This window comes from Nerophis ophidion, unplaced genomic scaffold (genome assembly GCF_033978795.1).
Source record: "Nerophis ophidion isolate RoL-2023_Sa unplaced genomic scaffold, RoL_Noph_v1.0 HiC_scaffold_34, whole genome shotgun sequence".
Lineage (NCBI taxonomy): Eukaryota > Metazoa > Chordata > Actinopteri > Syngnathiformes > Syngnathidae > Nerophis > Nerophis ophidion.
The window spans coordinates 1,040,750-1,064,187 of NW_026906956.1; the positions used below are offsets into that span (position 1 = coordinate 1,040,750).

General features: G+C 27.8%; 2 long non-coding RNA genes across 2 annotated transcripts in view; both read left to right on the forward strand.

Moving 5' to 3' along the window:
• The first annotated feature begins 252 nt into the window (after positions 1 to 252).
• Positions 253 to 3,522, forward strand: LOC133546609 (uncharacterized). Its single transcript, XR_009805247.1, has 6 exons — positions 253 to 467; positions 636 to 688; positions 924 to 1,082; positions 1,368 to 1,949; positions 2,917 to 3,067; positions 3,172 to 3,522. It is a non-coding gene; the product is annotated as an uncharacterized LOC133546609 (long non-coding RNA).
• A 2,599-nt stretch (positions 3,523 to 6,121) lies between these two features.
• Positions 6,122 to 23,438, forward strand: part of LOC133546610 (uncharacterized) — a 68,290-nt gene continuing 50,973 nt past the window's right edge. Inside the window, exon 1 of the long non-coding RNA XR_009805248.1 lies at positions 6,122 to 6,208. This is a non-coding gene — a long non-coding RNA (uncharacterized LOC133546610). The remainder of the gene's footprint in view (positions 6,209 to 23,438) is intronic.

The window sequence follows — 23,438 nt, forward strand, 5'->3', positions numbered from 1 at the left end:
TATTTATTTTTGTTCTCCCGTCCCAAACGGCTCACTGTAATTCACTTCCACAAGTCTGTGCCCTGCTGGAAAAGCAGATCAACTGAGAACAAGAGAGTATTAAGACACGTTAATACAATTATTCAGTCTGGTTAAATACAGAAACAATAATCATAAACAGGTGTGCGTCAAACGGTCAGTGCAGGTGGAACAAATGAGGTAACCATGGAGACAGAACAAACATGGAAGTGCAACCAGGAACTAAAAGAAGTCCAAAACTAACCGAGCATAACTAAACAAAACATGATCCGGACCACGGATCGTGGCACACTTATGTTCAAAGGGGTGACTCTACACTAAACACAGTATTTCCATAGCTAATATTACTTGCTAATACTTACCTGTAGGACCTGTTGAGTAAAGTTAACATGTATTTGAGTACTTACCATGAATATGTAGACAAAGTAACTGATATAATACTGAGTATGGTAAGTGTAGCATGTCTGTGTGGTGTAGCCTATATTATTTATATGTAATATAAGGTGTATGAAGTATCTGTTGAAGATAGAGGTGGTGGGAAAAAAATGGATTATTGTCTGCAGCTAAATGCTTTTAGTGAAACTAAATATTTCCATTTCATGTCTCTTGTGTTTCAGGGGAGGATTGAATGCAGTGCAAATATTGCAAATTGGAAAGCTCCAATCAAGAGGTATGGCTGTCATTTATTTATTAACTGTCGTACTTATGTGTTCATTGCACTGTATGGAATAGGTGTAGGAGTGTACGCATTTATTGACACACTGCACTATACCTGCCCTCCCACTCCACTACATGCTCCTCCAACATAAAGCACCCCACTATACCATCAGCCCTGAAATCTCAAGTCAAAAGCTCACATTGTGATTAAAGTTAAATGCCATTGCTCCGCTGATTGTGTTTTTCAGATATCTGAAAAATGTCATGGCATCACCAGCAAAGACCTCCTGAAGACTTTCAATGAGTGCCTTGAGAATTATGTGCCTCGCCTGCTCAGACTGTACCGGGCTAGAAAGGAAGCTATTGGTCAGCAAATAGAAGACTTCCTGGATAAGCTTGATGAACAAGTAAGTGATGGACATGTGTCAGTAAAATGGATCTTATCAGTCATTGCTATATGTTCTTAGTTTGTGCTATTTGATAATTATAACAGTTTTTAATTTGCAAAAGTACAAAATGCTTTAGTCTGAAGGCTTGAAGTGTTTTTTTTCCCTTTTCTTGAGCATGCTACTGGTCAGACTTGCGGTCTACTGGTCATTACTAAAAACAACTTTTGATTTTGCCATTTGTATAAATCCACTATGGCGCTTCACTAATGTACATGCTTATGTTTTCCACTGTATACTCTATAGACATCAGACATTGTGTCTCACCGAAAGATGACAGCACTGAGATGCCTCCCCGTTTTTGTCTGGGACGACACAACTAAGTGTGGAGAGACGCAGCCGACGGGCCGACAGCGGGCGGACAGAGGCGTTCTGGACCAAGATGAAGGCCAGGAGGCGGGGCATGCGGCGTGACGCACGCGGAGCGGCAGGAGGACGGCCATCGGAGTCAGGTGCGTAGGACACACATCTGCTCACAATCTGCGCATCTGCTCCTAGACTTTAAGAGAGGCGAAGGGGGCACGATTGCGAGAGGGAAGACAGGAAAGGAAAGGAAACCATGGCAGCCCGACCACGAGCCCGACGACAGAGAGCAGTCCGCAACGAGTCCCCGCCACAGACGCAGCAGGCGAACACCAAAGGGTGCAGAGCGACCAGGAAGAGGTGCCAGCGCACTAGAAATGGGTGCGCCCGACTGGCCCGAAGAAAGGTTGTTTGAACCAATAAATGGGAATCAAACCTGCTACGATGCGTCGTGTGTTCAATGTCACAGCAACCCACACGAGGACGGCTGGGAGTTTGTCACATACGTTTTTCCTGCAGCATTTGGTAAGTAATAATAATAATAGGACATTTACTTGAAAATTAAAAGTAATTTGGCCTAATGTAGCTTCAATGGAATAGTTCAACATTTTCATATTCTAGCTTGTTGCCCTGCTCTCTGGTTTAAGATCCGTCGATAGAAACCATTCCTTTAACTGTGGATGTATTTTTGAAGAAGAATCAGCCAATGTTTCCTCATCGCTTGTTAGATTAGCTCAAATACTGGTAATCTATTGGTAGCCTGCCTTCGCCAACAGTCAGAAGATAAACTTTACAACTCTATTCCGACTACATGCTGTTAGTTTTAAGTTGCAGAAGAGAAAACGACGTTGCTGATGAATGTCTGTTGAATATAAACTAAATTCACCCTGGCTCACAGTCGGCGGCGGCATACTAACACTTACAATTGACTGCTAGTTTTTGAGCTAAGCTTACTTGCGATGAACAATCTTCGCCTATTCCTTCCAAAATGCACGAACAGTTAAAATGAATGATTTCTGTTGCCTTGCCTTGAACCAGAGAGTGGAGCAACAAGCTAAAAAACTATTACTATTTTAACATTTTGAGTAGGATCTGATTGTAGCTGAGATAGGCACCAGCAACCCCCGCGACTCCATAGGGAATAAGCGGTACACAATGGATGGATGGATGGAGTAGGATCTCATAGCTGATGACAAAGATTTTATGCATAATACACTTTGTGTAGATTTCATTTTGTGCCCAGATTTGTTTTTGAAAGCCCAAATGTCATATTCTTTAGCCAAAGCATTTAACCATAAAGAAAAGTTCCTGCCCCAATTTTTTTTTAATATTTAATGGTTAATGTTCTACCTTCAATTCATTTGAAAGTAATTTAAGGGTTTTTTCCATTTTTTTGAACATTGTAAAATTGTAATCGTTCCCAGAAGATCCACACAATGACATCCTTTTGTTGGACCTAACACTCAATCATGCATGTGTTACTTACCCTCAGGAAAGTGACCCTGAAGAAAGAGTGCTCAGAGGCATGTCTGTTGGCATCCTTACAATCCTTGAAGAAGATGATCCTGCTGTATCACCCAACTTACGGGACTGGGCTGTTGTGTTGGAAGGTTCCATGGTGCTACATGACCTGCCAGACCTCGGTACCGCCTTTGCATACCTCTTTGGCCTACTGTATGCCATCAACATTGATTATCCAAAGGAGATGACGTACACCTTTGAAGCAATTCAGTCTATCTTTTTCCAGCTTGGCTCTCAGTGCGGCCCTGCGATGAGGTGGCGACTTGTCCAGAGTGTACCCTGCCTGGCGCCCGATTGTAGCTGAGATAGGCGCCAGCGCCCCCCGTGACTCCAAAAGGGAATAAGTGGTAGAAAATGGATGGATGGATGGGCTCTCAGTGCTCTCAGCGGACAAGGTCTCTGAAAACAAAGCTTTTGCTGTGACTCTTAATGTGGAAGCCAACCTATGTTTTCTGCCTGTTCTAGTGCATTGTGGTTGGTGCTCATATAAAACTTCACGGCCAGTGATTTAAAACATGCAAGGCCACACGGAAAACAATTATATTTATTTTCAAAATGTATTTACAATTAAGTGAGATACACCATTTTTTGAAAATGTTTTTTTTTCAAAATGTATTTAAAATTGAGTGAGATTCACAAAACGCCATTATGCCACATAACCCGCCAGAACTCGGTACTGCCATTTGTTATGTAGCATATTGGTATTTTGTGAATCTCACTTAAATGTAGATATATCTTTTTCTTTACATTTAAGTGAGGTTGACAAGAGGTGCATATTCACTGTCAGCTGATCAAGTTTGTCAACTTTTCTAATTTACTAAACACATTTTCTCTATCTATGATGATAATTCTATCATCAAATCATTACACAATTATATTGCCTGGCTGCTGTAAAAGCATTTATTTCTTAGCTTTTAACTTTCTTAGCTGGTTTATTCACTTTAAAGAAAATAGCTGGGAAAGTGTCAAGGTCTCTGACACACCCAATTGAACCCTTATGTTAAACATGTTTCTAAATGAGAAATGGATATATTTTGATGTCTGCTCTTTATTTTATTTATTCATTCAGCATTTAAAAAAAAAATTATCGCAACATAAATGTTACTTGACTTGTAAAGGAATTTTAGTAACTGAAGTAACAAGAATTTCCGAGTTAGTTGAAGGTGAAAATACATGGAATTGAAGCATGAAATTTATTGTTGGTCCGACGTGAATATAATAATTTGGTGAACAAGATCGAGTTGGTAAAACTCTTATCTAAACTTTGAAATCTTAGTTAAGTCAAGAACAGTAGTCAAAGTTCAACAAGAATATATGAGTTAGTTGAAGGTAATAATATATGGAATTGAAGAATGAACTTTATTGTTGGTCCGACGTAAATATAATAATTTGGTGAACAAGAAGATCTGAGTTGACATAACTCTTATCTCAACTAGTTAAGTCAACAATAGTAAAACGCAAAAATCTTGTTGCATCAAGTTACCTTGAAAATGTGTGTTTTCTCAACTTTTTATTTTATTTAAAGTGTACCGGTTTGATGTGCCCAAAACACCTCCATAGAGAGACCTTCGGGTGGCATCCTGAGCAGATGCCCGAACCACCTCATCTGGCTCCTCTCCATGTGGAGGAGCAGCGGCTTTACTTTGAGTTCCTCCCGGATGGCAGAGCTTCTCACCCTATCTCTAAGGGAGAGACCCACCACCCGGCGGAGGAAACTCATTCCGACCACTTTTACCCATGATCTTGTCCTTTTGGTCCTAACCCAAAGCTCATGACTATAGGTGAGGATGGGAACGTAGATCGACCAGTAAATTGAGAGCTTTGCCTTCCGGTTCAGCTCCTTCTTCACCACGTCCGTATTACTGAAGACGCCACACCGTGAACAAGACTCCGAGGTACTTGAACTCCTCCACTTGGGAGCAGGGTCTCCTCCCCAACCTGGAGATGGCACTCCACCCTCTTCCGAATGATAACAATGGACTCGGATTTGGAGGTGCTGATTCCCATCCCAGTCGCTTCACACTCGGCTGTGAACCGATCCAGTGAGAGCTGAAGATCCTGGCCAGATGAAGCCATCGGGACCACATCATCTGCAAAAAACAGAGACCGAATCCAGCAGCCACCAAACCAGATACCCTCAACACCTTGACTGCGCCTAGAAATTATGTCCATGAAAGTTTTGAACAGAATGGGTGACAAAGTCCAACCCTCACTGGAAACGCCACACCGTCCCGTTAATATTATGTATAGTATATCAATATATGTGTATATATACATGAATATACACATGTATGGGATTTATATATATATATATATATATATATATATAAATGGTAAATGTTTGTACTTGTATAGCACTTTTCTACCTCTTTTTAAGGAGCCCAAAGCGCTTTGATAGTATTTCTCCATTCACACACACATTCACACACTGATGGCAGGAGCTGCCATGCAAGGCGCTAACCAGGATCCATCAGGAGCAAGGGTGAAGTGTCTTGCTTAAGGACACAACGGACGTGACTAGAATGGTAGAAGGTGGGGACATATATATATATATATATATATATATATATATATATATATCTTGATTGGATTATCCAGAGAATAGTGCTCGATACCATGGTAGAGCGCAATATGTAGGTGTGGGAAAAATCACAAGACTACTTCATCTCTACAGAACTGTTTCATGAGGGGTTCCCTCAATCATCAGGAGATTTTAATGGAAGCATTCACATACAATGGTTTATATAGGGCACAGAGTGGGTGGGTACAGGCAGGCGTAGGGTGTGGTGATTGGCTCATGTGTTACCTAGGAGGTGTTTCCGTCTGTGACGGCATGCTGAGATGATTTCACTGTGCTTGTTGAGTGATGACGGGTCTGGGTGATGTATAATAAACAGTGTCTCTTTTAAGCATAGGTTGCATCTTTTATTACCACTGTTGTAAGGTGTGCTGGATGCAAGAGTTTGCCATGTTATTGAATATTCAACATTATTGTCTTTGAGGTTCCAAATGTACTTGCTGAGTTCTGTGGAATATTATATATATATATTATCCAATTGTGGCCCTCGAGTCAAAACGTTTAGAGACTGCACTGGCCTTTCTAGAGCTTTTCAGGTCTTTAGTATTCACATTGCATTTAAACATGTTCTACAACCTGTCACTATTTACACTTCACACACCCTCTGTTACGGTGTGGTCGCATGGTGGATGTGGGAGGAGGGCCACCTCTTGATGCCAAAGGACCCGGAGCAAGCAGGATGAAGGTAGGAACTGGTTCTAATATAGAAATCCAAAATAACACATGACAAAAGGGTAAAATAAAGGTGCGCCAAAGCACGGGAAGTAAAATGCTAATGTTAGCAAGGGTTGAGTTCAAAGTCCAAAGCAGCGCGAGCCGAGCGCGCAGAGGCTAAGCTAAAACTTAGCGAGGAACAAACAAAAGGCTCGGGAGGAAACAACCAAACTGTTGCATTGAGCAAGCAAAACGTCCAGAATGAACTCAGGTAGCAGGCGGACTTAAATACTAACACAACAATCAAAAGCAGGTGTGCGTCCGAAAGTAAGAGCAGGTGGAGCGAATGAAGTAGCCATGGTGACAAAAACAAACAAGGAAGTGCTCAAACAATGGGATCGGCGGAGTCCAAACATAAGAAAATACACAAAAGCAAACAACAAATGAATCGTAACACGTGGCCATCTCCACCTCTCCAATGTCCTTCTTTCAACCCTTAACCAGTGTCATCAAACTAATATCCTTCATGTCTTCATCTGACTTCAATTCATATATAATCTTGCAATTATCCACCATCATCTTTTTCCACCTTTCTACTCTTTTAGTGCGCTACTTTCCTTCATGACCTCCTCTCCGCTTCTTTCCTCCCTCCCCTCTGTTCCTATCCACGTCCATACCTTCCTCATACATCCCCTCCATATATCCACTTCCATCTCTTTTTAACCAGCTACCAGAAATCCAGAGCTGGGTAATGGAGAAGTTTTGTGAAATAATAAAAAAAAAATATTCACCTAAAAGCAAAAATAAAAATGAACTAAATCTCCTCTGTTCTGTATATCATTGTCCAAGTGACATTATATTGTCATCTTCCTCTTTATGCCATTTCCTCAAGGTGATGTTATGTATCGACAAGGGGGAAGGAGACCGCACAACAACAGGAGGTATAGCTCAACGGGTTTATTGAGTCTTTAATGAATACGTGGAGTGTGTATGCAACTATGTGTGTGGATGTTAGACTATGTGTGGAAATTAAAGGGGAACATTATCACCAGACTTATGTAAGTGTCAATATATACCTTGATGGTGCAGAAAAAAAAGACCATACATTTTTTTAACCGGTTTCCGAACTCTAAATGGGTGAATTTTGGCCAATTAAACGCCTTTCTGTTTATCAATCAATCAATGTTTACTTATATAGCCCTAAATCACTAGTGTCTCAAAGGGCTGCACAAACCACCACGACATCCTCGGTAGGCCCACATAAGGGCAAGGAAAACTCACACCCAGTGGGACATCGGTGACAATAATGACCCAGTGGGACGTCGGTGACAATGATGACTATGAGAACCTTAGAGAGGAGGAAAGCAATGGATGTCGAGCGGGTCTAACATGATACTGTGAAAGTTCAATCCACAATGGATCCAACACAGTCGCGAGAATCCAGTCCAAAGCGGATCCAACACAGCAGCGAGAGTCCCGTTCACAGCGGAGCCAGCAGGAAACCATCCCAAGCGGAGGCGGATCAGCAGCGCAGAGATGTCCCCAGCCGATACACAGGCAAGCAGTACATGGCCACCGGATCGGACCGGACCCCCTCCACAGGGGAGAGTGGGACATAGAAGAAAAATAAAAGAAACAGCAGATCAACGGGTCTAAAAAGGGAGTCTATTTAAAGGCTAGAGTATACAAATGAGTTTTAAGGTGAGACTTAAATGCTTCTACTGAGGTGGGACGTCGCTCTGTGGTGAACTTAACATCGCCGAGGTAATAAAGCCGCCATTTTAATTTTCAACACATTGCAAACATTGGGTCTCAGCTCTGTTATTTTCCGTTTTTTTGACAATTTTTTGGAACCTTGGAGACATCATGCCTCGTCGGTGTGTTGTTGGAGGGTGTAACAACACTAACAGGGAGGGATTCAAGTTGCACCACTGGCCCGAAGATGCGAAAGTGGCAAGAAATCTGCTGCCAGACCCCCATTGAATGTGCCGGAGTGTGTGCACATTTTACCGGCGATGCTAAGGGAGACATGGCACAGAGATGTATGGATAACCTGCAGATGCATTTGCAAAGATAAAGTCAACGAAATCACAAAGGTGAGTTTTGTTGATGTTGTTTACTTATGTGCTAATCAGACATATTTGGTCGCAGCGTGACTGCCAGCTAATCGATGCTAACATGCTATGCTAATCAATGCTAATCAATGCTAACATGCTATTTACCAGCGGTGCTAAAGCAGACCTGGCACAGAGATGTATGGATAACCTGCAGATGCATTTGCAACAATATTACGTTTCCTTCCACCCACATTTAATGCGAAAAAAACACTTATCAATCGACGGATTTAAGTTGCTCGAGTGTCACAAGATGGGAAAGTCCTGATAGTTTGGTCCGCACATTTTACCGGCAATGCTAACGCAGCTATTCGGCCATGCTATGGTTATGAGTAGCGTCAATAGCTATTCGCTCAATAGCTTCAGTTTTTATCTCAATACTTTTATACTCCAACCATCTGTTTCAATACATGCGTAATCTGTTGAATCGCGTAAGCCGCTGAAATCAGAGTCTGAATCCAAGCTAATGTCGCTATATCTTGCTGTGATATTCGTCATGGTTTGTTTGTATTGGCAGCACTGTATGACGTCACAGGAAAATGAACAGTGTCAAGGCAAGGAGCAAAAAAAAGGCACTTTGAAGCTTTTTTTTAGGGATATTCCGGGACCGGTAAAATTTTGAAAAAAACAAGCCACTGAGAACTGATTTTTATTGTTTTTAACCCTTTTGAAATTGTGATAATGTTCCCCTTTAACACAATGTGAATTACCGTGGGTTTGTTGAAGGTGTGTGTTGGTTGTGGCAGCGTCCAAGTCCAGAGAGGAAGATCCCAAAGGGTTCGTGATCCAAGCAAGGTCCGTGGGGCAGGAGAGAAGCGTCCGAGGTCCAAATCCGGGTGTGGGGTCGAGAATCAAGGGAGGCAATCAGAATCCGGGTAGAAGTGCAAGGCAACGACTGAGGCACGAAGGCTGTGGGAACAGGAGAAGACAAAAGGACAAAATCAGGGCCAGGCACAAGGAAGGCAACAACAGACAAGAGAGAAAGCACAAGAGGGGAGCCAGAGACGCGAGAACTTACTGTAACCAGGGCTACGTTCCCACAAGAAGCAGTCAGCGACGAAGCTCTTTATTCTGTCGCCTCTCATTAGTCCCAGGTGTGTCGTTAGGAGATTGCCACCTGCTGTGTCGGCGCGTGGGCGCGGTCTGCGCAACGAGCATGGGGGCGTGTCCTGCTTGGCTCACAATGGAGCCTCTTGGTGTTCCCACAGCAGACAGTGTGTGTGCCATGACAGGTGACAGAAAAACATGATACAACCTGCCTATCATGTGATTCTACCATGTTGGCAAAATACAAACACACAATATATTGACATATATAACACATAAAACATGGAATTAGAAGTGAACAGTACCCATCCCTACCAGCAAGTGTTGTTGTACTGGAAACTAATTTACAAACAAAACTTCATCACACACAATACTCCACTATGGAATTGTTCTTATATTAAAATGAGAAACAAATCCATCTTTGAACAGCAATGGGTTGAAAAAGGCATTTGGTCACTGATGCACTTATTGAGTGATAAAAAATATTTCAATATTTGAAGATTTTATTAAGTACGACCTGTGAATAAAAAAATATTACAAAATTGATAAAGGCTTTTTCTTTAAAAATATTCTACTTGCTGCATATTATCTTTTTAAATTATTTACTATTTCTGTTTTACTGTATTTTCTCTGGAACAAAAAATACTCATAACTTGAAAGTTTGCATGCTTCCTAAGGCAAAGGAGTTAATTTAAGAAAAAAAAAACGGAATTAACCACTTGAAATTATTTTTACAATGTTCTTTTACAATTGAAGACAACACTTGTTCGTTTTTGTGATAGGGAAACAAAATAAACAGTTTATTTTATGAATGTATGCAAAGTGGGATGATGTACAATATTGGCTTTTGCCTGACACTCCAAACTTTGACTGATATTGATGTTTTGGGGATGTTAAAATAAAACAAAAAACCTAAAAAACATTTAAAACACAATACTTGATTTATTTAATATATCCACAAATGTAAAAACTTAGCCATCCTTCCACAAATAAATCTGCCATTTTCTCTCACTTTTATACTGCATAAAGGTCTGGGGACATACATATAAAATAATCACAACACAATCATCATAATACAGAGTAATAACAATAATGAATAAAATAGATTAAAGAGAACCAACAGATGATTCAAAAAGTCACACATTTTAAAATTGTATTGTTGAAACGATGTATAAAGTAATTAATAATATGCTTCCTGAAGTGGTCAAGAAGATGTTTCAGATGTCAACCAGTACATATGTATATCATATAAAGGTGATAATCTATGGGATTATTAACAATTACAAATACAAATATGTAATAATTTCATATTTCATATGAATAATGTTTAGTGTATAAATATTAAATACACGTTTAGTGTATAAATATTAAATACATGTTTAGTGTATTATTATTAAATATATGTTTAGTTTATTAAAATTAAATACATGTTTTTGTATGAATATTAAATACATGTTTAGTGTATGAATATTAAATACATGTTTAGTGTATAAATATTAAGTACACTTTTAGTGTACGAATATTAAATGCATGTTTAGTGTAAAAATATTAAATACATGTTTTTTGTATGAATATTAAATACATGTTTAGTGTATGAATATCAAATACATGATTAGTGTATTAATATTAAATACATGTTTAGTGTATTAACATTAAATACATGTTTAGTTTATTAAAATTAAATACATGTTTTTGTATTAATATTAAATACATGTTTAGTGTATTAATATTAAATACATGTTTAGTGTATTAATATTAAATACATGTTTAGTGTATAAATGTTAAATACATGTTTAGTGTATAAATATTCAATATATGTTTAGTTTATTAAAATTAAATACATGTTTTTGTATTAATATTAAATACATGTTTAGTGTATAAATATTAAATACATGTTTAGTGTATTAATATTAAATACATGTTTAGTGTATGAATATAAGTGTATGAGAAACCAAACTTATGTAAAAAAAAAAATAAAAGAACCCAAAAAAAAAGGAAAAAAAGAGAGAGAGGCGGAGAGGACCGGACTTATTAAGAGGGAACGTGCGCCCTCCTGTGGAGTTCCGTCGCAACTGCACACATAAAGAAATTCATTATTTCCAAGTGTGCCTTATTTAGAGGATAATAAATACATGTTTACTGTATGAATATTAAATATATGATTAGTATATAATTACATATACGTTTAGTATATGATTATTAAATACATGTTCAGTGTATTAATATTAAATACATGTTTAGTGTATGAATATTAAATACATGTTTAGTGAATAAATATTAAATACATGTTTACTGTATGAAAATTAAATATATGTTTAGTGTATTAATATTAAATCAATGTTTAGTGTATAAATATTAAATGCAAGTTTAGTGTATTAATATTAAATACATGTTTAGTGTATAAATGTTAAATACATGTTTAGTGTATAAATATTAAATACATGTTTAGTGTATGAATAATAACTACATGTTTAGTGTATGAATATTAAATACATGTTTAGTGTATTCATATTAAATACATGTTTAGTGTATTAATATTAAATATATGTTTAGTTTATTAAAATTAAATACATGTTTTTGTATTAATATTAAATACATGTTTAGTGTATTAATATTAAATACATGTTTAGTGTATGAATATTAAATACATGTTTAGTGTATAAATATTAAATACATGTTTAGTGTATTAATATTAAATACATGTTTAGTGTATTAATATTAAATACACTTTTAGTGTATAAATATTAAATACACGTTTAGTTTAAAAATATTAAATACATGTTTAGTGTATTAATATTAAATATATGTTTAGTTTATTAAAATTAAATACATGTTTTGTATTAATATTAAATACATATTAAGTGTAAGAATAATAACTACATGTTTATTGAATGAATATTAAATACATGTTTAGTGTATAAATATTTAATACATGTTTAGTGTATTAATATTAAATATATGTTTAGTTTATTAAAATTAAATACATATTTTTGTATTAATATTAAATACATGTTTAGTGTATAAATATTACATACATGTTTAGTGTATTAATATTAAATACATGTTTAGTGTATAAATATTAAATACATGTTTAGTGTATTAATATTAAATACATGTTTAGTGTATAAATATAAGTGTATGAGAAACCAAACTTATGTAAAAAAAAAATTAAAGAAACAAAAAAAAGGAAAAAGAGGGAGAGAGAGACGGAGAGGACCGGACTTATTAAGAGGGAACGTGCGCCCTCCTGTGGAGTTCTGCCGCAACTGCACATATAAAGAAATTCATTATTTCCAAGTGTGCCTTATTTAGAGGATAATAAATACATGTTTACTGTATGAATATTAAATATATGATTAGTATATAATTACATACACGTTTAGTATATGATTATTAAATACATGTTCAGTGTATTAGTATTAAATACATGTTTAGTGTATGAATATTAAATACATGTTTAGTGTATAAATATTAAATACATGTTTAGTGTATAAATATTAAACACATGTTTAGTGTATTAATATTAAATCAATGTTTAGTGTATGAATATTAAATACATGTTTAGTGTATAAATATTAAATACATGTTTAGTGTATGAATATTAAATACATGTTTAGTGTATAAATATTAAATACATGTTTAGTGTAAGAATATTAAATACATGTTTAATGTATGAATATTAAATGCATGTTTAGTGTATAAATATTAAATACATGTTTCATGTATGAATATTAAATACATGTTTATTGTATACATATTAAATACATGTTTAGTGTATTAATATTAAATCAATGTTTAGTGTATGAATATTAAATACATGTTTAGTGTATTAATATTAAATATGTTTAGTTTATTAAAATTAAATACATGTTTTTGTATTAATATTAAATACATGTTTAGTGTATAAATATTAAATACATGTTTAGTGTATTAATATTAAATATATGTTTAGTTTATTAAACTTAAATACATGTGTTTGTATTAATATTAAATACATGTTTAGTGTATGAATATTAAATACACGTTTAGTGTATGAATATTGACTACATGTTTAGTTTATGAATATTGAATACATGTTTAGTGGATAAATAATAAATACATATTTAGTGTATTAATATTAAATAAATTTTTAGTGTATAAATATTAAATACATGTTAAGTGTATTAATATTAAATCAATGTTTAGTGTATTAATATCAAATACATGTTTAGTGTATGAATATTAAATACATGTTTAGTGTATAATTGATAACTACATATTTAGTGTATGAATATTAAATACATGTTTAGTGTATTAATATATCAAATACATGTTTAGTGTATAATATTAAATATATGTTTAGTTTATTAAAATTAAATACATGTTTTTGTATTAATATTAAATACATGTTTAGTGTATTAATATTAAATATATGTTTAGTTTATTAAACTTAAATACATGTTTTTGTATTAAAATTAAATACATGTTTAGTGTATAAATATTAAATACATGTTTAGTGTATAATATTAAATATATGTTTAGTTTATGAAAATTAAATACATGTTTTTGTATTAATATTAAATACATGTTTAGTGTATAAATATTAAATACATGTTTAGTGTATTAATATTAAATACGGGTTTAGTGTATAAATATTAAATACATGTGTTTGTATTAATATTAAATACATGTTTAGTGTATGAATATTAAATACACATTTAGTGTATGAATATTAAATATATGTTTAGTGTATGAATATTAAATACATGTGTAGTGTATGAATATTAAATACATGTTTAATGTATGAATATTAAATACATGTTTAGTGTATAAATATTAAATACATGTTTCGTGTATAAATATTAAATACATGTTAAGTGTATAAATATTAAATATATATTTAGTGTATTAATATTAAATACATGATTAGTGTATTAATATTAAATACATGATTAGTGTTTGATATTAAATACATGTTTAGTGTATTAATATTAAATACATGTTTAGTGTATAAATATTAAATACAGGTTTAGTGTATTAATATTAAATACATGTTTAGTGTATAAATGTTAAATACATGTTTAGTTTATGAATATTAAATACATGTTTAGTGTATAAATGTTAAATACATGTTCAGTTTATGAATATTAAATACATGTTTAGTGTATTAATATTAAATATATATTAAGTTTATTAAAATTAAATACATGTTTTTGTATTAATATTACATACATGTTTAGTGTATAAATATTAAATACATGTTTAGTGTATTAATATTAAATACATGTTTCGTGTATGAATATTGAATACATGTTTTTGTATTAATATTAAATACTTGTTTACTGTATAAATATTAAATACATGTTTAGTGTATTAATATTAAATATATGTTTAGTTTATTAAACTTAAATACATGTGTTTGTATTAATATTAAATACATGTTTAGTGTATGAATATTAAATACACGTTTAGTGTATGAATATTAAATACATGTTTAGTTTATGAATATTAAATACATATTTAGTTTATGAATATTAAATACATGTTTAGTGTATAAATGTTAAATACATGTTTAGTTTATGAATATTAAATACATGTTTAGTGTATTAATATTAAATACATGTTTAGTGTATTAATATTAAATACATGTTTAGTGTATGAATATTAAATACACGTTTAGTGTATGAATATTAAATACATGTTTAGTTTATGAATATTAAATACATGTTTAGTTTATGAATATTAAATACACGTTTAGTGTAAAAATATTAAATACATGTTTAGTGTATTAATATTAAATACATGTTTAGTGTATTAATATTAAATACACTTTTAGTGTATAAATATTAAATACACGTTTAGTGTAAAAATATTAAATATATGTTTAGTTTATTAAAATTAAATACATGTTTTTGTATTAATATTAAATACATATTAAGTGTAAGAATAATAACTATATGTTTATTGAATGAATATTAAATACATGTTTAGTGTATAAATATTTAATACATGTTTAGTGTATTAATATTAAATATATGTTTATTTTATTAAAATTAAATACATATTTTTGTATTAATATTAATTAGATGTTTAGTGTATTAATATTAAATACATGTTTAGTGTATTAATATTAAATACATGTTTAGTGTATGAATATTAAATACATGTTTAGTGTATAAATATTAAATACATGTTTAGTGTATAAATATTAAATCAATGTTTAGTGTATAAATATTAAATACATGTTTAGTGTATAAATATTAAATACATGTTTAGTGTATAAATATTAAATCAATGTTTAGTGTATAAATATTAAATACATGTTTAGTGTATGAATATTAAATACATGTTTAGTGTATAAATATTAAATACATGTTTAGTGTATGAATATTAAATACATGTTTAGTGTATAAATATTAAATACATGTTTAGTGTATAAATATTAAATACATGTTTAGTGTATTAATATTAAATACATGTTTAGTGTATAAATATAAGTGTATGAGAAACCAAACTTATGTAAAAAAAAATAAAAGAAAGAAAAAAAAAGGAAAAAGAGAGAGAGAGAGACGGAGAGGACCGGACTTATTAAGAGGGAACGTGCGCCCTCCTGTGGACTTCTGCCGCAACTTCACACATAAAGAAATTCATTATTTCCAAGTGTGCCTTATTTAGAGGATAATAAATACATGTTTACTGTATGAATATTAAATATATGATTAGTATATAATTACATATACGTTTAGTATATGATTATTAAATACATGTTCAGTGTATTAATATTAAATACATGTTTAGTGTAAAAATATTAAATACATGTTTAGTGTATTAATATTAAATATATGTTTAGTTTATTAAAATTAAATACATGTTTTTGTATTAATATTAAATATATGTTTAGTGTATAAATATTAAAAACATGTTTAATGTATAAATGTTAAATACATGTTTAGTGTATAAATATTAAATACATTTTTTGTGTATTAATAATAAATATATGTTTAGTTTATTAAAATTAAATACATGTTTTTGTATTAATATTAAATACAAGTTTAGTGTATTAATATTAAATACATGTTTAGTGTATAAATGTTAAATACATGTTTAATGTATAAATATTAAATACATGTTTAGTGTATTAATATTAAATATATGTTTAGTTTATTAAAATTAAATACATGTTTTTGTATTAATATTAAATACATGTTTAGTGTATAAATATTAAATACATGTTTAGTGTATTAATATTAAATACATGTTTACTGTATGAATATTAAATATATGATTAGTATATAATTACATATATGTTTGGTATATGATTATTAAATACATGTTCAGTGTATTGATATTAAATACATTTTTAGTGTATGAATATTAAATACATGTTTAGTGTATAAATATTAAATGTATGTTTAGTGTATAAATATTAAATACATGTTTAGTGTATTGATATTAAATCAATGTTTAGTGTATGAATATTAAATACATGTTTAGTGTATAAATATTAAATACATGTTTAGTGTATGAATATTAAATACATTTTTAGTGTATAAATATTAAATACATGTTTAGTGTATGAATATTAAATACATGTTTAATGTATGAATATTAAATACATGTTTAGTGTATAAATATTAAATACATATTTCATGTATGAATATTAAATAGATGTTTATTGTATACATATTAAATACATGTTAAGTGTATAAATATTAAATACATATTTAGTGTATAAATATTAAATACATGATTAGTGTATAAATATTAAATACATGTTTAGTGTATGAATATTAAATACATGTTTTTGTATTAATATTAAATATATTTTTAGTGTATAAATATTAAATACATGTTTAGTGTATTAATATTAAATACATGTTTAGTGTATTCATATTAAATACTTGTTTAGTGTATTAATATTAAATATATGTTTAGTTTATTAAAATTAAATACATGTTTTTGTATTAATATTAAATACATGTTTAGTGTATTAATATTAAAAACACGTTTAGTGTAAAAATATTAAATACATGTTTAGTGTATTAATATTAAATATATGTTTATTTTATTAAAATTAAATACATGTTTTTGTATTAATATTGAATACATATTAAGTGGAAGAATAATATCTACATGTTTACTGTATTAATATTAAATACATGTTCAGTGTATAAATAATAACTACATGTTTAGTGTATGAATATTAAATACATGTTTAGTGTATAAATATTAAATACATGTTTAGTGTATTAATATTAAATATTTGTTTAGTTTATTAAAAATTAAATACATGTTTTTGTATTAATATTAAATACATGTTTAGTGTATAAATATTAAATACATGTTTAGTGTATTAATATTAAATACAGGTTTAGTGTATAAATATTAAATACATGTTTAATGTATGAATATTAAATACATGTTTAGTGTATGAATATTAAATACATGTTTAATGTATGAATATTAAATACATGTTTAGTGTATCAATATTAAATACATGTTTCGTGTATAAATATTAAATACATGTTAAGTGTATAAATATTAAATACATATTTAGTGTATGAATATTAAATACATGATTAGTGTATTAATATTAAATACATGATTAGTGTATAAATATTAAATACATGTTTAGTGTATTAATATTAAATACATGTTTAGTGTATTAATATTATATACATGTTTAGTGTATAAATAATAACTACATGTTTAGTGTATGAATATTAAATACATGTTTAGTGTCTAAATATTAAATACATATTTAGTGTATTAATATTAAATATATGTTTAGTTTATTAAAATTAAATACATGTTTTTGTATTAATATTAAATACATGTTTAGTGTATAAATATTAAATACATATTTCATGTATGAATATTAAATAGATGTTTATTGTATACATATTAAATACATATTAAGTGTATAAATATTAAATACATATTTAGTGTATAAATATTAAATACATGATTAGTGTATAAATATTAAATACATGTTTAGTGTATGAATATTAAATACATGTTTTTGTATTAATATTAAATATATTTTTAGTATATAAATATTAAATACATGTTTAGTGTATTAATATTAAATACATGTTTAGTGTATTCATATTAAATACTTGTTTAGTGTATTAATATTAAATATATGTTTAGTTTATTAAAATTAAATACATGTTTTTGTATTAATATTAAATACATGTTTAGTGTATTAATATTAAAAACACGTTTAGTGTAAAAATATTAAATACATGTTTAGTGTATTAATATTAAATATATGTTTATTTTATTAAAATTAAATACATGTTTTTGTATTAATATTGAATACATATTAAGTGGAAGAATAATATCTACATGTTTACTGTATTAATATTAAATACATGTTCAGTGTATAAATAATAACTACATGTTTAGTGTATAAATATTAAATACATGTTTAGTGTAATAATATTAAATATTTGTTTAGTTTATTAAAAATTAAATACATGTTTTTGTATTAATATTAAATACATGTTTAGTGTATAAATATTAAATACATGTTTAGTGTATTAATATTAAATACAGGTTTAGTGTATAAATATTAAATACATGTTTAATGTATGAATATTAAATACATGTTTAGTGTATGAATATTAAATACATGTTTAATGTATGAATATTAAATACATGTTTAGTGTATAAATATTAAATACATATTTAGTGTATGAATATTAAATACATGATTAGTGTATTAATATTAAATACATGATTAGTGTATAAATATTAAATACATGTTTAGTGTATTAATATTAAATACATGTTTAGTGTATTAATATTATATACATGTTTAGTGTATAAATAATAACTACATGTTTAGTGTATGAATATTAAATACATGTTTAGTGTCTGAATATTAAATACATATTTAGTGTATTAATATTAAATATATGTTTAGTTTATTAAAATTAAATACATGTTTTTGTATTAATATTAAATACATGTTTAGTGTATGAATATTAAATACATGTTTAGTGTATTAATATTAAATTGGTTTAGTTTATTAAAATTAAATACATGTTTTTGTATTAATATTAAATACATGTTTAGTGTATGAATATTAAATACATGTTTAGTGTATTAATATTAAATACATGTTTAGTGTATAAATATAAGTGTTTGAAAAACCAAACTTATGTAAAAATAAAAGAAAAGAAAAAAAAAAGGAAAAAGAGAGAGAGAGACGTAGAGGACCGGACTTATTAAGAGGGAACGTGCGCCCTCCTGTGGACTTCTGCCGCAACTGCACACATAAAGAAATTCATTATTTCCAAGTGTGCCTTATTTAGAGGATAATAAATACATGTTTACTGTATGAATATTAAATATATGATTAGTATATAATTACATATACGTTTAGTATATGATTATTAAATACATATTAAGTGTAAGAATAATAACTACATGTTTATTGAATGAATATTAAATACATGTTTAGTGTATAAATATTTAATACATGTTTACTGTATTAATATTAAATACATGTTTAGTGTATAAATATTAAATACATGTTTAGTGTATTAGTATTAAATACATGTTTAGTGTATTAATATTAAATATATATTTAGTTTATTACAATTAAATACATGTTTTTGTATTAATATTAAATACATGTTTAGTGTATTAATATTAAATACATGTTTAGTGTATGAATATTAAATACATGTTTAGTGTAAAAATATTAAATACATGTTTAGTGTATTAATATTAAATACATGTTTAGTGTATGAATAATAACTACATGTTTAGTGTATGAATATTAAATACATGTTTAGTGTATTAATATTAAATACATGTTTAGTGTATTAATATTAAATATATATTCAGTTTATGAATATTAAATACATGTTTATTGGATATATAATAAATACATATTTAGTGTATTAATATTAAATACATGTTTAGTGTATAAATATTAAATACATGTTTAGTGTATGAATAATAACTACATGTTTAGTGTATTAATATTAAACACATGTTTAGTGTATGAATATTAAATACACTTTTAGTGTATGAATATTAAATAGACGTTTAGTGTAAAAATATTAAATACATGTTTAGTGTATTAATATTAAATATATATTTAGTTTATTAAATTAAATACATGTTTTTGTATTAATATTAAATACATGTTTAGTGTATAAATATTTAATACATGTTTACTGTATTAATATTAAATACATGTTTAGTGTATAAATAATAACTACATGTTTAGTGTATGAATATTAAATACATGTTTAGTGTATAAATATTAAATAGATGTTTAGTGTATTAATATTAAATAAATGTTTAGTTTATTAAAATTAAATACATGTTTTTGTATTAATATTAAATACATGTTTAGTGTATAAATATTAAATACATGTTTAGTGTATGAATATTAAATACATGTTTATTGTATAAATATTAAATACATGTTTAGTTTATTAATATTAAATACATGTTTAGTGTATGAATATTAAATACATGTTTAGTGTATGAATAATAACTACATGTTTAGTGTATTAATATTAAACACATGTTTAGTGTATGAATATTAAATACACTTTTAGTGTATGAATATTAAATACACGTTTAGTGTAAAAATATTAAATACATGTTTAGTGTATTAATATTAAATATATATTTAGTTTATTAAAATTAAATACATGTTTTTGTATTAATAATAAATTCATATTAAGTGTAAGAATAATAACTACATGTTTATTGAATGAATATTAAATACATGTTTAGTGTATAAATATTTAATACATGTTTACTGTATTAATATTAAATACATGTTTAGTGTATGAATAATAACTACATGTTTAGTGTATGAATATTAAATACATGTTTAGTGTATAAATATTAAATACATGTTTAGTGTATTAATATTAAATATATGTTTAGTTTATTAAAAATTAAATACATGTTTTTGTATTAATATTAAATACATGTTTAGTGTATAAATATTAAATACATGTTTAGTGTATTAATATTAAATAAATGTTTAGTTTATTAAAATTAAATACATGTTTTTGTATTAATATTAAATACATGTTTAGTGTATAAATATTAAATACATGTTTAGTGTATTAATATTAAATACATGTTTAGTGTATAAATGTTAAATACATGTTTAGTGTATAAATATTAAATATATGTTTAGTTTATTAAAATTAAATACATGTTTTTGTATTAATATTAAATACATGTTTAGTGTATAAATATTAAATACATGTTTAGTGTATTAATATTAAATACATGTTTAGTGTATAAATATTAAATACATGTTTAGTGTATGAATAATAACTAAATGTTTAGTGTATTAATATTAAACACATGTTTAGTGTATGAATATTAAATACACGTTTAGTGTAAAAATATTAAATACATGTTTAGTGTATTAATATTAAATATATATTTAGTTTATTAAAATCAAATACATGTTTTTGTATTTATATTAAATACATGTTTAGTGTATAAATATTAAATACATGTTTAGTGTATTATTATTAAATACATGTTTAGTGTATAAATAATAACTACATGTTTAGTGTATGAATATTAAATACATTTTTAGTGTACAAATATTTAATACATGTTTACTGTATTAATATTAAATACATGTTTAGTGTATGAATAATAACTACATGTTTAGTGTATGAATATTAAATACATGTTTAATGTATTAATATTAAATACATGTTTAGTGTATTAATATTAAATATATGTTTAGTTTATTAAAAATTAAATACATGTTTTTGTATTAATATTAAATACATGTTTAGTGTATAAATATTAAATACATGTTTAGTGTATTAATATCAAATACATTTTTACTGTATAAATGTTAAATACATGGTTAATGTATAAATATTAAATATATGTTCAGTTTATTAAAATTAAATACATGTTTTTGTATTAATATTAAATACATGTTTAGTGTATTAATATTAAATACATATTTAGTGTATAAATATTAAATACATGATTAATGTATAAAAATTAAATACATGTTTAGTGTATAAATATTAAATACATGTTTAGTGTATGAATAATAACTACATGTTTAGTGTATTAATATTAAACACATGTTTAGTGTATGAATATTTAATACACTTTTAGTGTATGAATATTAAATACACGTTTAGTGTAAAAATATTAAATACATGTTTAGTGTATTAATATTAAATATATATTTAGTTTATTAAATTAAATACATGTTTTTGTATTAATATTAAATACATGTTTAGTGTATAAATATTTAATACATGTTTACTGTATTAATATTAAATACATGTTTAGTGTATAAATAATAACTACATGTTTAGTGTATGAATATTAAATACATGTTTAGTGTATAAATATTAAATACATGTTTAGTGTATTAATATTAAATAAATGTTTAGTTTATTAAAATTAAATACATGTTTTTGTATTAATATTAAATACATGTTTAGTGTATAAATATTAAATACATGTTTAGTGTATTAATATTAAATACATGTTTAGTGTATAAATGTTAAATACATGTTTAGTGTATAAATATTAAATATATGTTTAGTTTATTAAAATTAAATACATGTTTTTGTATTAATATTAAATACATGTTTAGTGTATAAATATTAAATACATGTTTAGTGTATTAATATTAAATACATGTTTAGTGTATAAATATTAAATACATGTTTAGTGTATGAATAATAACTAAATGTTTAGTGTATTAATATTAAACACATGTTTAGTGTATGAATATTAAATACACGTTTAGTGTAAAAATATTAAATACATGTTTAGTGTATTAATATTAAATATATATTTAGTTTATTAAAATTAAATACATGTTTTTGTATTTATATTAAATACATGTTTAGTGTATAAATATTAAATACATGTTTAGTGTATTATTATTAAATACATGTTTAGTGTATAAATAATAACTACATGTTTAGTGTATGAATATTAAATACATTTTTAGTGTACAAATATTTAATACATGTTTACTGTATTAATATTAAATACATGTTTAGTGTATGAATAATAACTACATGTTTAGTGTATGAATATTAAATACATGTTTAATGTATTAATATTAAATACATGTTT